Below are 15,564 nucleotides of genomic sequence, written 5' to 3' on the forward strand. Positions count from 1 at the left end.
TAACGAGAACTATCGGGTAATAGGTTAAGGGTCAGAGGACGACAGCTTTTGTACAGTCAGTTTGGCCCAGTGGTTAAATTACTGGACATCTCAAGGGGCATGGAGGCCCTGGCTGACCAGGTTCGAATCCTTCAGGGGTCAAGAGTTTTTCTATGCATCTTGGCTTGGGGAATAAATATATATATATATATATATATATATATATATATATATATATATATATATATATATATATATATATATATATATCACATATAGGGGTACCACTTCTGGTGCAAGTGTAGGGACCCATAGCCTCGAAAAAGAAAATAATGAGTACTTGGAGAAGACCTTGTGGATCCTCACTGAACACTTTGATATTTTCCTCCCCTATTCTTTTAGTGTGTGTGTGTATATATATATCTAACTTTATTTTAAAATTTCATTACACACAAAGGGTTATCTTATGAGGTTATCTTATGATGATTTCGGGGCTTTAGTGTCCCCGCGGCCCGGTCCTCGACCAGGCCTCCACCCTCAGGAAGCAGCCCGTGACAGCTGACTAACACCCAGGTACCTATTTTACTGCTAGGTAACAGGGCCATAGGGTGAAAGAAACTCTGCCCATTGTTTCTCGCCGGCGCCTGGGATTGAAACCGGGACCACAGGATCACAAGTCCAGTGTGCTGTCCGCTCGGCCCTTGTTACAACATTAGTTACATGCAGGGTACAAGACTGCTTGTCACTGGTTGTATAGCTCCTCCAGCTCCTCAGATGGCGGGCAGGAACTATGGATGCAGTGAACATTTCCTCTCTGGATCACCACACTAAGGCGCTGAAAGAGAAAACTGGCGGCTCTAGGGTCTCTAGTTGTTTCAATTAGCATGGAACCCAGTTCCTTCAAAGAACTTGCAGCACTTTTATCCCAGGCACCAAGTGTCTCTGAGGCAATGGGGACAAAATTGTAGTGGTGCTCAAGGTCTCTGTATTTACGTGACTTGGCTGCTTCCCGGTGATTGGCAGCACCTCCTGCCTGTGCAGCACTGAAGTTAACATGTGCAGCACTGAAGTTAACATGTGCAGCACTGAAGTTAACATATATATATATATATATATATATATATATATATATATATATATATATATATATATATATATATATATATATATATATATATATATATATATATGTCGTACCTAGTAGCCAGAACTCACTTCTGAGCCTACTATGCAAGGCCCGATTTGCCTAATAAGCCAAGTTTTCATGAATTAATTGCTTTTCGAGTACCTAACCTAACCTAACTTTTTCGGCTACCTAACCTAACCTAACCTATAAAGATAGGTTAGGTTAGGTTAGGTTAGGTTAGGTTGGTTAGGTTCGGTCATATATCTACGTTAATTTTAACTCCTATAAAAAAAATTGACCTCTTACATAATGAAATAGGTTGCTTTATCATTGCATAAGAAAAAAATTAGAGAAAATATATAAATTCATGAAAACTTGGCTTATTAGGCAAATTGGGCCTTGCATTGTAGGCTGAAAAGTGAGTTCTGGCTACTAGGTACGACATATATATATATATATATATATATATATATATATATATATATATATATATATATATATATATATATATATGAAGAAATTGAATGTACCTCTGCCTCTATCGATGAAGGATTCTCCGAACACATTTAGATTCTTGTAGGGAATTCCAGTCCTTCACTGAATAACAGTATATGCAAATTGAATCGTACACGTCTCCCAAAATCATTTAAAGTTGAAATAGAATATTTTTAGCACTGAAGGCGCCTTTGTCGATATTCGAGACGTGTCAAGAGGTCCCAAACCCCCCCCCCCTGTAAGACGATGTGCTTTTGTCTGTCAGAGCGACTCCGGTGTCAGGAGCCTGGGTCTTGTCAGCTCTTTTGATGTGTTGATATTGTATCTGGGAGAGCAGTGGCGGCAGGTCTCCATGCAGGAGGTACACACACACACACATACAGTAAGGCAGGGTTGTGTAAACCAGTTATTGTAGTGTACAGCAGCAGCAGTATATGCAGCAGGGAGAAGATGAAGGTGCAGAAGCGTACTGCAAGGCGGGATATCATAGTTGTAGGTGAAGGAGACCATTGGACTTCCCAAAGTCAACACACACCCGACCCTGGAACCCTCCCGACTATACAGACATGTATCATCACTGGACAGGTATTTGTTAAACACATTTACTTTGTCATAAAAATATGTGTGTAATTATGTAAAGTTTTGAGCGTTGGGACAATGTAGACCTTTGAACAGAAATATCTACACAATGATACATATTTTATAATTCCTGACATCGAAATTTCCAATGCATGTTATGAATGTATAATTATTTAATCATATTCGTGATATGAATTTTAAAGGTGTATCAAAAAGTATATGTTAATGTCATTGTTTTTGGTGAGGTCGGCGAACATTTTATTTGTTTCGTGGCCAGTCAGTCATGTCTTTGTTTACCGTTATGTGTGCTCCTGTTTTATTGTTACTGTTCTTGTTTGGTTTTATTTTTGTTACTGTTTCATTGTTACTTTTTATTGTTACTGTTTTATTGTTATTGTTATATTATTTCTGTTTAATTGTTACTGTTAATTCCTTATCCAGGTGTCAGATTCCTTATCCAGGTGTCAGATTCCTTATCCAGGTGTCAGATTCCTTATCCAGGTGTCAGATTCCTTATCCAGGTGTCAGATTCCTTATCCAGGTGTCAGATTCCTTATCCAGGTGTCAGATTCCTTATCCAGGTGTCAGATTCCTTATCCAGGTGTCAGATTCCTTATCCAGGTGTCAGATTCCTTATCCAGGTGTCAGATTCCTTATCCAGGTGTCAGATTATCGTGAGCGTCTGGAGGGAGGTTCTCGTGGTGTAAGATTAATCAGACTGTTTAGGGTGGGGAGCCGCAGGTGGCTGAGACTTACGACTGATCGTAGCTTCCCGCTCCTCTTATTTACTGCCCAGACTTTATAAGCCTTCTTGATGAGGACTTACGCTACGCCGCCATATTGTTCAGCCACATTATGGAACAGTATTGACCTGGCTTTAGCCGTATTTAATTATACTTAGTAGACTTCACTAATGGTCAATATTATTAACCAATTTTAATAATAATCAATAATATTTAACGAGGATATTATATATATATATATATATATATATATATATATATATATATATATATATATATATATATATATATATATGTGTGTGTGTGTGTGTGTGTGTGTGTGTGTGTGTGTGTGTGTGTGTGTGTCGAGGTTATTATGTATATATATCACGGCTGATATGCATATTTGTCGCGGCTAATATACATTCGTGTAGAGGCCAATATGTATATGTATTCACGTAGCTGTATTCACCTGGTTGTGCTTCTGGCGGGGTTGAGTTTCCCCTGGAAACACAAACCGAAACTGTCTATTTTCCGCTTGTTACAACTTGTAATAAAGTTGTTACATCTTGGCTTAACGTGTTTATGACGTATTAGAACGTTGTTACAACTTGCTATATTGGTTGTTATAACTGGTTAGGTGTTAAAACTTGTTCGAACGTTGTACCAACGTCACGTCCAGATCCAACAGGTGCCTCTTGACCTCATCTCTTGTAATTTCGAACCCTTCCAAGGTCGCCTGGTTTGCTGCCACCTCTCCTAGCGCAGTGACCTCTCCTTGCTGTATTGTAAAGACCTCCTGGAACCTTTTGTTGAGTTCTTCACACACCTCTTTGTCATTCTCTGTGTACCTGTCCTCGCCCACCCCAAGTTTCATCACCTGTTCCTTCACTGTTGTCTTCCTCCTGATGTGACTGTGTAGTAGCTTTGGTTCGGTCTTGGCTTTATTAGCTATATCATTTTCATACCTTTTCTCAGCTGCTCTTCTCACACTAACATACTCGTTCCTGGTTCTCTGGTATCTCTCTCTCTCTACTTTCTGGTGTTCTGTTATTACGGAAGTTCCTCCATGCCCTTTTGTTCAGCTCCTTTGCTTTCATACATTCCCTATTAAACCATGGATTCTTCCTTTGCTTCTCTTTTTTTCTTGTCGGGCTGGGACAAACCTGCTTACAGCCTCCTGACATTTTTGAGTGACATGGTCCATCATGTCTTGTACGGACTTGGTTCCGAGTTCTGTGTCCCAATGTATATCCCATAGGAATTTATTCATTTCCTCATAGTTTCCCTTTCGGTACGCCAGCCCTTTGTTTCCCAGTTCTTTTTTGAGGGAGATAATTCCTAGCTCAACCAGGTACTCAAAGATCCATACACTATGATCACTCATTCTCAAGTGTGCTTCCATCTTAACTTCCCTTATATCCCCATTATATATTTACTCATTTAGCGTAAATATAAATAATGTGTCACGGCCATTATGTATGTCACAGTTACGTACATGTGTCGCGGCAAATATGCATATGTATCGCGGCTCATATGTAAAAATACCTGTTATGTAGGTCTTAAATAGAGACAGAGGAGCGGAGTCAGGTGTGTTGAGTGACTGGGGGGGGGGCGGGGGCGCCATCTTGTTCGCCGGGGGGCGCCATCATATATATATATATGGCAACAGCTAATGTATAGCTTTGAGACAATCAGGTGACGTTGTTGTGTTTGGTTTGTTGTGTTTGGCTTGCTGTGTTTGGCTTGCTGTGTTTGGCTTGCTGTGTTTGGCTTGCTGTGTTTGGCTTGCTGTGTTTGGCTTGCTGTGTTTGGCTTGCTGTGTTTGGCTTGCCATGTTTGGCTTGCTGTGTTTGGCTTGCCATGTTTGGCTTGCCATGTTTGGCTTGCTGTGTTTGGCTTGCTGTGTTTGGCTTGCTGTGTTTGGCTTGCTGTGTTTGGCTTGCCATGTTTGGCTTGCCATGTTTGGCTTGCTGTGTTTGGCTTGCCATGTTTGGCTTGCTGTGTTTGGCTTGCCATGTTTGGCTTGCTGTGTTTGGCTTGCTGTGTTTGGCTTGCTGTGTTTGGCTTGCTGTGTTTGGCTTGCCATGTTTGGCTTGCTGTGTTTGGCTTGCTGTGTTTGGCTTGCCATGTTTGGCTTGCTGTGTTTGGCTTGCCATGTTTGGCTTGCTGTGTTTGGCTTGCCATGTTTGGCTTGCTGTGTTTGGCTTGCTGTGTTTGGCTTGCTGTGTTTGGCTTGCTGTGTTTGGCTTGCCATGTTTGGCTTGCTGTGTTTGGCTTGCTGTGTTTGGCTTGCTGTGTTTGGCTTGCTGTGTTTGGCTTGCTGTGTTTGGCTTGCCATGTTTGGCTTGCTGTGTTTGGCTTGCTGTGTTTGGCTTGCTGTGTTTGGCTTGCTGTGTTTGGCTTGCCATGTTTGGCTTGCTGTGTTTGGCTTGCTGTGTTTGGCTTGCTGTGTTTGGCTTGCTGTGTTTGGCTTGCCATGTTTGGCTTGCTGTGTTTGGCTTGCTGTGTTTGGCTTGCCATGTTTGGCTTGCTGTGTTTGGCTTGCTGTGTTTGGCTTGCTGTGTTTGGCTTGCTGTGTTTGGCTTGCCATGTTTGGCTTGCTGTGTTTGGCTTGCTGTGTTTGGCTTGCCATGTTTGGCTTGCTGTGTTTGGCTTGCTGTGTTTGGCTTGCTGTGTTTGGCTTGCTGTGTTTGGCTTGCCATGTTTGGCTTGCTGTGTTTGGCTTGCTGTGTTTGGCTTGCCATGTTTGGCTTGCTGTGTTTGGCTTGCCATGTTTGGCTTGCTGTGTTTGGCTTGCTGTGTTTGGCTTGCTGTGTTTGGCTTGCTGTGTTTGGCTTGCCATGTTTGGCTTGCTGTGTTTGGCTTGCTGTGTTTGGCTTGCCATGTTTGGCTTGCTGTGTTTGGCTTGCTGTGTTTGGCTTGCTGTGTTTGGCTTGCCATGTTTGGCTTGCTGTGTTTGGCTTGCTGTGTTTGGCTTGCCATGTTTGGCTTGCTGTGTTTGGCTTGCTGTGTTTGGCTTGCCATGTTTGGCTTGCCATGTTTGGCTTGCTGTGTTTGGCTTGCCATGTTTGGCTTGCTGTGTTTGGCTTGCTGTGTTTGGCTTGCTGTGTTTGGCTTGCTGTGTTTGGCTTGCCATGTTTGGCTTGCCATGTTTGGCTTGCTGTGTTTGGCTTGCTGTGTTTGGCTTGCTGTGTTTGGCTTGCTGTGTTTGGCTTGCCATGTTTGGCTTGCTGTGTTTGGCTTGCTGTGTTTGGCTTGCCATGTTTGGCTTGCTGTGTTTGGCTTGCTGTGTTTGGCTTGCTGTGTTTGGCTTGCTGTGTTTGGCTTGCCATGTTTGGCTTGCCATGTTTGGCTTGCTGTGTTTGGCTTGCTGTGTTTGGCTTGCTGTGTTTGGCTTGCTGTGTTTGGCTTGCCATGTTTGGCTTGCTGTGTTTGGCTTGCCATGTTTGGACTTGCCATGTTTGGCTTGCCATGTTTGGCTTGCTGTGTTTGGCTTGCCATGTTTGGCTTGCCATGTTTGGCTTGCCATGTTTGGCTTGCCATGTTTGGCTTGCCATGTTTGGCTTGCTGTGTTTGGCTTGCTGTGTTTGGCTTGCTGTGTTTGGCTTGCTGTGTTTGGCTTGCTGTGTTTGGCTTGCTGTGTTTGGCTTGCCATGTTTGGCTTGCTGTGTTTGGCTTGCTGTGTTTGGCTTGCCATGTTTGGCTTGCTGTGTTTGGCTTGCCATGTTTGGCTTGCTGTGTTTGGCTTGCTGTGTTTGGCTTGCCATGTTTGGCTTGCTGTGTTTGGCTTGCTGTGTTTGGCTTGCTGTGTTTGGCTTGCCGTGTTTGGCTTGCTGTGTTTGGCTTGCTGTGTTTGGCTTGCTGTGTTTGGCTTGCCATGTTTGGCTTGCTGTGTTTGGCTTGCCATGTTTGGCTTGCTGTGTTTGGCTTGCTGTGTTTGGCTTGCTGTGTTTGGCTTGCCATGTTTGGCTTGCTGTGTTTGGCTTGCTGTGTTTGGCTTGCTGTGTTTGGCTTGCCATGTTTGGCTTGCTGTGTTTGGCTTGCTGTGTTTGGCTTGCCATGTTTGGCTTGCTGTGTTTGGCTTGCTGTGTTTGGCTTGCTGTGTTTGGCTTGCCATGTTTGGCTTGCTGTGTTTGGCTTGCTGTGTTTGGCTTGCTGTGTTTGGCTTGCTGTGTTTGGCTTGCCATGTTTGGCTTGCTGTGTTTGGCTTGCTGTGTTTGGCTTGCTGTGTTTGGCTTGCTGTGTTTGGCTTGCCATGTTTGGCTTGCCATGTTTGGCTTGCTGTGTTTGGCTTGCTGTGTTTGGCTTGCTGTGTTTGGCTTGCTGTGTTTGGCTTGCTGTGTTTGGCTTGCCATGTTTGGCTTGCTGTGTTTGGCTTGCTGTGTTTGGCTTGCCATGTTTGGCTTGCCATGTTTGGCTTGCCATGTTTGGCTTGCCATGTTTGGCTTGCCATGTTTGGCTTGCCATGTTTGGCTTGCCATGTTTGGCTTGCCATGTTTGGCTTGCTGTGTTTGGCTTGCTGTGTTTGGCTTGCTGTGTTTGGCTTGCTGTGTTTGGCTTGCCATGTTTGGCTTGCTGTGTTTGGCTTGCTGTGTTTGGCTTGCTGTGTTTGGCTTGCTGTGTTTGGCTTGCTGTGTTTGGCTTGCCATGTTTGGCTTGCTGTGTTTGGCTTGCTGTGTTTGGCTTGCCATGTTTGGCTTGCTGTGTTTGGCTTGCCATGTTTGGCTTGCCATGTTTGGCTTGCCATGTTTGGCTTGCCATGTTTGGCTTGCTGTGTTTGGCTTGCTGTGTTTGGCTTGCTGTGTTTGGCTTGCTGTGTTTGGCTTGCTGTGTTTGGCTTGCCATGTTTGGCTTGCCATGTTTGGCTTGCTGTGTTTGGCTTGCTGTGTTTGGCTTGCTGTGTTTGGCTTGCTGTGTTTGGCTTGCTGTGTTTGGCTTGCTGTGTTTGGCTTGCTGTGTTTGGCTTGCTGTGTTTGGCTTGCTGTGTTTGGCTTGCTGTGTTTGGCTTGCCATGTTTGGCTTGCTGTGTTTGGCTTGCTGTGTTTGGCTTGCCATGTTTGGCTTGCCATGTTTGGCTTGCCATGTTTGGCTTGCCATGTTTGGCTTGCCATGTTTGGCTTGCCATGTTTGGCTTGCCATGTTTGGCTTGCCATGTTTGGCTTGCTGTGTTTGGCTTGCTGTGTTTGGCTTGCTGTGTTTGGCTTGCTGTGTTTGGCTTGCTGTGTTTGGCTTGCTGTGTTTGGCTTGCTGTGTTTGGCTTGCCATGTTTGGCTTGCCATGTTTGGCTTGCTGTGTTTGGCTTACCATGTTTGGCTTGCTGTGTTTGGCTTGCTGTGTTTGGCTTGCTGTGTTTGGCTTGCCATGTTTGGCTTGCCATGTTTGGCTTACCATGTTTGGCTTGCTGTGTTTGGCTTGCTGTGTTTGGCTTGCTGTGTTTGGCTTGCCATGTTTGGCTTGCTGTGTTTGGCTTGCTGTGTTTGGCTTGCTGTGTTTGGCTTGCTGTGTTTGGCTTGCTGTGTTTGGCTTGCCATGTTTGGCTTGCTGTGTTTGGCTTGCTGTGTTTGGCTTGCCATGTTTGGCTTGCTGTGTTTGGCTTGCCATGTTTGGCTTGCCATGTTTGGCTTGCCATGTTTGGCTTGCCATGTTTGGCTTGCTGTGTTTGGCTTGCTGTGTTTGGCTTGCTGTGTTTGGCTTGCTGTGTTTGGCTTGCTGTGTTTGGCTTGCCATGTTTGGCTTGCCATGTTTGGCTTGCTGTGTTTGGCTTGCTGTGTTTGGCTTGCTGTGTTTGGCTTGCTGTGTTTGGCTTGCTGTGTTTGGCTTGCCATGTTTGGCTTGCTGTGTTTGGCTTGCTGTGTTTGGCTTGCTGTGTTTGGCTTGCTGTGTTTGGCTTGCTGTGTTTGGCTTGCCATGTTTGGCTTGCTGTGTTTGGCTTGCTGTGTTTGGCTTGCCATGTTTGGCTTGCCATGTTTGGCTTGCCATGTTTGGCTTGCCATGTTTGGCTTGCCATGTTTGGCTTGCCATGTTTGGCTTGCCATGTTTGGCTTGCCATGTTTGGCTTGCTGTGTTTGGCTTGCTGTGTTTGGCTTGCTGTGTTTGGCTTGCTGTGTTTGGCTTGCTGTGTTTGGCTTGCTGTGTTTGGCTTGCTGTGTTTGGCTTGCCATGTTTGGCTTGCCATGTTTGGCTTGCTGTGTTTGGCTTACCATGTTTGGCTTGCTGTGTTTGGCTTGCTGTGTTTGGCTTGCTGTGTTTGGCTTGCCATGTTTGGCTTGCCATGTTTGGCTTACCATGTTTGGCTTGCTGTGTTTGGCTTGCTGTGTTTGGCTTGCTGTGTTTGGCTTGCCATGTTTGGCTTGCCATGTTTGGCTTGCTGTGTTTGGCTTGCTGTGTTTGGCTTGCTGTGTTTGGCTTACCATGTTTGGCTTGCTGTGTTTGGCTTGCTGTGTTTGGCTTGCCATGTTTGGCTTGCTGTGTTTGGCTTGCTGTGTTTGGCTTGCTGTGTTTGGCTTGCTGTGTTTGGCTTGCCATGTTTGGCTTGCTGTGTTTGGCTTGCTGTGTTTGGCTTGCCATGTTTGGCTTGCTGTGTTTGGCTTGCCATGTTTGGCTTGCCATGTTTGGCTTGCCATGTTTGGCTTGCTGTGTTTGGCTTGCTGTGTTTGGCTTGCCATGTTTGGCTTGCCATGTTTGGCTTGCCGTGTTTGGCTTGCCATGTTTGGCTTGCTGTGTTTGGCTTGCCATGTTTGGCTTGCCATGTTTGGCTTGCCATGTTTGGCTTGCCATGTTTGGCTTGCCATGTTTGGCTTGCCATGTTTGGCTTGCCATGTTTGGCTTGCCATGTTTGGCTTGCCATGTTTGGCTTGCTGTGTTTGGCTTGCTGTGTTTGGCTTGCCATGTTTGGCTTGCCATGTTTGGCTTGCCGTGTTTGGCTTGCCATGTTTGGCTTGCCATGTTTGGCTTGCCATGTTTGGCTTGCCATGTTTGGCTTGCCATGTTTGGCTTGCCATGTTTGGCTTGCTGTGTTTGGCTTGCCATGTTTGGCTTGCCATGTTTGGCTTGCCATGTTTGGCTTGCTGTGTTTGGCTTGCCATGTTTGGCTTGCCATGTTTGGCTTGCTGTGTTTGGCTTGCCATATTTGGCTTGCCATGTTTGGCTTGCTGTGTTTGGCTTGCCATGTTTGGCTTGCCATGTTTGGCTTGCTGTGTTTGGCTTGCCATATTTGGCTTGCCATGTTTGGCTTGCTGTGTTTGGCTTGCCATGTTTGGCTTGCCATGTTTGGCTTGCTGTGTTTGGCTTGCCATATTTGGCTTGCCATGTTTGGCTTGCTGTGTTTGGCTTGCCATGTTTGGCTTGCCATGTTTGGCTTGCTGTGTTTGGCTTGCCATGTTTGGCTTGCCATGTTTGGCTTGCTGTGTTTGGCTTGCCATGTTTGGCTTGCTGTGTTTGGCTTGCCATGTTTGGGTTGCCATGTTTGGGTTGCTGTGTTTGGGTTGCCATGTTTGGCTTGCCATGTTTGGCTTGCTGTGTTTGGCTTGCTGTGTTTGGGTTGCCATGTTTGGCTTGCCATGTTTGGCTTGCTGTGTTTGGCTTGCCATGTTTGGCTTGCTGTGTTCGGCTTGCTGTGTTTGGCTTGCCATGTTTGGCTTGCCATGTTTGGCTTGCCATGTTTGGCTTGCTGTGTTTGGCTTGCTGTGTTTGGCTTGCCATGTTTGGCTTGCCGTGTTTGGCTTGCCATGTTTGGCTTGCCATGTTTGGCTTGCCATGTTTGGCTTGCTAACATACCACGCAACACAAACACTTTACACCAACAAAAACATAGTGGCCGCAACACAAAACTGTCAACACTCCATAACAACTTGGACGCAAATGGAAACAATTTCAATTCACCAAAGAATTTAAGCATCTTAAGGGCCGAGGAATTATATAATATATTTTCGGAACAAGTTTGCGAGTTTCCAATTACGGCGCCGCGTTCTCTCTTAGGCAGACTCAACCAGGAAATTACGTTTGTCATTTTTTTTTTAGAATTTCTAAACACGTATTTACCGGGAAATGTGTTCAAGTGGCAGAGTTGATAATGTCCGCAGTGTTCGGTCAGGCTACCTTACAGTTGCCATGTCCTTTATGGTCGAACACGCACACACACTCATACACACACACATATATACACTTGGGATTCTGAAAGGTGATGGGAAGAAGATTGTGATCTTGGTAATCTACAATCCTCCACCAAACAGTAGAAGACCCAGGCAGGAGTATGATGACAACAACAAGGCATGCACAGATGAACTGCAGAGGGCAGCAACACTAGCTCACAGAGTGAGAGGGAAACTGCTGGTCATGGGGGACCTGAATCATGGAGAGATCGATTGGGAATCAAGAAATCCCCATGGCGGGGAGGAAACTTGGGGAGAAAAGGTAGTTGACGTTATAGACAGGAATTTCCTAACACAGCATGTGAAGGAAGACACAAGGGAAAGAGGAGGGGATACACAGAGTCTATTTGACCTGATTTTCACCCAGAATAAGGAAGACATTACGAGTATGGAACATGAAATTCCTCTAGGGGCCAGCGACCATTGTGTCCTAGTCTTTGACTACATGATGGAACTTTAAATTGTGACCAAGGGACAAGAGGTCTGGGAAAGGAGAGTTGACTACAGGAAAGGGGACTATAAGAGGACAAGGAACTATCTGGGAAAGGTGCAGTGGGAGGAAAAACAGTCCAGGCTATGATGGACCTGGTCATACGGAAATGCCAGGAGGCCGAAGAGAGATTTATACCAAGAGTAAAGGGAAAAAGTAAGAGGGAATATAATAACCCATGGTTTAATAGACAGTGTCAGGAAGCAATAATGGCCAGCAGGCGGGAGTGGAGGAAGTACAGAAGACAAAGGACAGAGGACAACAGGATTAGATGCAACAGAGCTAGGAACGATTATATTAACATAAGACGAACATCGGAAAGAAATTATGAGAATGACATTGGGATCAAAGTGAAAAAGCAACTTAAATTACTACACAGCCATATAAGAAGGAAAATGTCGGTGAACGACCAAGTGACAAGACTAAGGAAAACAGATTTGGCTGAACATTTGAGTAGGGGCAGGGAGGGTTTGGGGTAGGGGGGAGGGTATCTATGCAGAGGAGGGTGGTGGGGGTTGTCTTCCCCGCTGGTGTTACTGGGTAGCTGGTTGTGGGTTCCCCCCAGAGGCGAGGGGAGAACCCACAACCAGCTACCCAGTAACACCAGCGGGGAGGGCAACCCCACCACCCTCCTCTGCATTGAGTGTGTGTGTGTGTGTGCGTGTGCGTGTGCGTGTGCGTGTGCGTGTGTGTGTGTGTGTGCGTGTGCGTGTGTGTGCGTGTGTGTGTGTGTGTGTGTTTACTAGTTGTGTTTTTACGGGGGTTGAGCTTTGCTCTTTCGGCCCGCCTCTGAACTGTCAATCAACTGTTTACTACTATTTTTTTTTGTGTGTGTGTGTGTGTGTGTGTGAAAAAATTGAGTTAGTTGTTAGTAACAGTTGATTGATTGGCAGATGGGAGGCGAGCCGAAAGAGCAGAGCTCAACCCCCCGCAAGCTCAACTAGGTGAATTCAACTAGGTTAATAAACACACTCAAACATGCACACACACATGTGTGTGTGTGTATGAACAAGATAGAACAGCGGCGATATGATCACTACATACAAAATAGCAATAATAAACGACAAAACTGACAAAGAGGAGATTCATGAAACCAGCACCTTCAAGAACAAGTAATGACAGACTCAAGACAAGGAAACAAAGTGGCAACAAAACTTTACAAGGATCTCTCTTGTGAGAAGTGTAGTAGAGGCCAGGAACAGGTTGAGGGAGAAGGTGGTGGAGAAAACCCTCACTAGTTTCACAGCGTTATGTCACAAAGAGCACCGGGAAGACGGGACACCCAGAAGTTTAGCTTAAGATAGGTTAGGTTAGGTTAGGTAGGTTAGGTTAGGTTAAGATAGGATAGGATAGGTTAGGTTAGGTTAAGATAGGTTAGGTTAAGATAGGTTAGGTTAGGTTAAGATAGGTTAGGTTAAGATAGGTTAGGTTAGGTTAGGTTAAGATAGGTTAGGTAGGTTAGGTAGGTTAGGTTAGGTTAGGTTAGGTTCCTTCATATATCTACTTTAGTTTTAAGTCAAATTACAAAAAATTGAATTCATACATAATGAAATGGATAGCTTTATCATTTAATAAGAAAATTTTTATAATAATATATAAAATCAGGAAAACTTGGCTTGTTAGGCAAATCGGGCCTTGCATAGTAGGCCGAGTACTGCGTTCTGGCTACTAGGTACAACACGCACACACACACACACACATATATATATATATATATATATATATATATATATATATATATATATATATATATATATATATATATATTAGTATATTTTGGTAGCAGTCTTTCCTGTAGACATATATTATTAAATATGACCGAAAAAGTAAGATTAATAATTCTAACACGAATTTTCTCAATCTTTCGTACATTATGCTTCACTGTTGGAGGTAAATCAAAAATCACTTCTCCAAAATTCATTTTTATTTCTAGTCTGACGCGACACGGGCGCATTTCGTAAAACTTATTACATTTTCAAAGACTTCACAAATACACAACTGATTAGAACTTGCGTTTCCCTGATTTTATATCTACATTTGAGTGAGGTGGGAAGGGTGATGTGGCATTACATTTGAGTGAGGTGGGAAGGATGATGTGGCATTAACACAAGACAGAACACTAGAGGATATTAATAGGGTATTAAAAGTATCAACACAAGACAGAACAGAAACAATGGGTATTGAATAGAAGTGTTTGTAGAAAGCCTATTGGTCCATATTTCTTGATGCTTCTATATTGGAGCGGAGTCTTGAGGTGGGTAGAATATAGTTGTGCAATAATTGGCTGTTGATTGCTGGTGTTGACTTCTTGATGTGTAGTGCCTCGCAAACGTCAAGCCGCCTGCTGTCGCTGTATCTATCGATGATTTCTGTGTTGTTTACTAGGATTTCTCTGGCGATGGTTTGGTTATGGGAAGAGATTATATGTTCCTTAATGGAGCCCTGTTGTTTATGCATCGTTAAACGCCTAGAAAGAGATGTTGTTGTCTTGCCTATATACTGGGTTTTTTGGAGCTTACAGTCCCCAAGTGGGCATTTGAAGGCATAGACGACGTTAGTCTCTTTTAAAGCGTTCTGTTTCGTGTCTGGAGAGTTTCTCATGAGTAGGCTGGCCGTTTTTCTGGTTTTATAGTAAATCGTCAGTTGTATCCTCTGATTTTTGTCTGTAGGGATAACGTTTCTATTAACAATATCTTTCAGGACCCTTTCCTCTGTTTTATGAGCTGTGGAAAAGAAGTTCCTGTAAAATAGTCTAATAGGGGGTATAGATGTTGTGTTAGTTGTCTCTTCGGAGGTTGCATGGCTTTTCACTTTCCTTCTTATGATGTCTTCGATGAAACCATTGGAGAAGCCGTTATTGACTAGAACCTGCCTTACCCTACAGAGTTCTTCGTCGACTTGCTTCCATTCTGAGCTGTGGCTGAGAGCACGGTCGACGTATGCGTTAACAACACTCCTCTTGTACCTGTCAGGGCAGTCGCTGTTGGCATTTAGGCACATTCCTATGTTTGTTTCCTTTGTGTAGACTGCAGTGTGGAAACCTCCGCCCTTTTCCATGACTGTTACATCTAGAAAAGGCAGCTTCCCATCCTTTTCCGTCTCGTAAGTGAAACGCAGCACGGAACTCTGCTCAAATGCCTCCTTCAACTCCTGCAGATGTCTGACATCAGGTACCTGTGTAAAAATGTCGTCAACATACCTGCAGTATATGGCCGGTTTCAAGTTCATGTCGACTAAGACTTTTTGCTCGATGGTACCCATGTAGAAGTTTGCAAACAGGACACCTAGGGGAGAACCCATGGCGACCCCATCTACTTGCTTATACATGTGCCCATCCGGGCTCAAGAAGGGTGCCTCTTTAGTACAAGCTTGGAGTAGTTTCCTCAGAATACTTTCTGGCATGTCAAGAGGAGTACAGGCTGGATCACGATACACTCTGTCGGCTATCATTCCGATTGTCTCGTCCACAGGTACGTTGGTGAACAGCGATTCTACGTCCAACGAGGCTCTTATCCCTGTGGCCCGTGCGCCCCGCAGTAAGTCCACAAATTCCTTTGGAGACTTCAGGCTGAAGGCGCAAGGAACATAAGGAGTCAGCAGGCCGTTGAGTCGCTTCGCCAATCTGTACGTGGGTGTGGGTATCTGGCTAATGATTGGCCGAAGTGGGTTTCCAGGCTTGTGCGTCTTGACATTTCCATACGCATATCCAGGTTTATATTCCCCAATGATCTTTGGCAGGTGGAGTCCGGATTTCTTGGCGTTCACAGTTTCGATCAGTTTGTTAACCTTTGCTTTTAATTCGGCTGTAGTGTCCTTCGTTACCCTTTGGAACTTAGTTTGGTCAGAGAGTATGATGTTCATTTTCGCCAGATATTCGTCTTTTTTAAGAATGACATATATTGGCGACTTGTCACCTCTCCTGACAACTATCTCCTTGTTCTCACGAAGGCTTTTAGCTGCCGCTCTAAGCTCGGGGGACAGTATGGTGCTTCTGTAGTTGCCTCGATTCTTTCCTCCTTC

The sequence above is a fragment of the Procambarus clarkii genome, chromosome 43 (assembly GCF_040958095.1).
Source record: "Procambarus clarkii isolate CNS0578487 chromosome 43, FALCON_Pclarkii_2.0, whole genome shotgun sequence".
Classification (NCBI taxonomy): domain Eukaryota; kingdom Metazoa; phylum Arthropoda; class Malacostraca; order Decapoda; family Cambaridae; genus Procambarus; species Procambarus clarkii.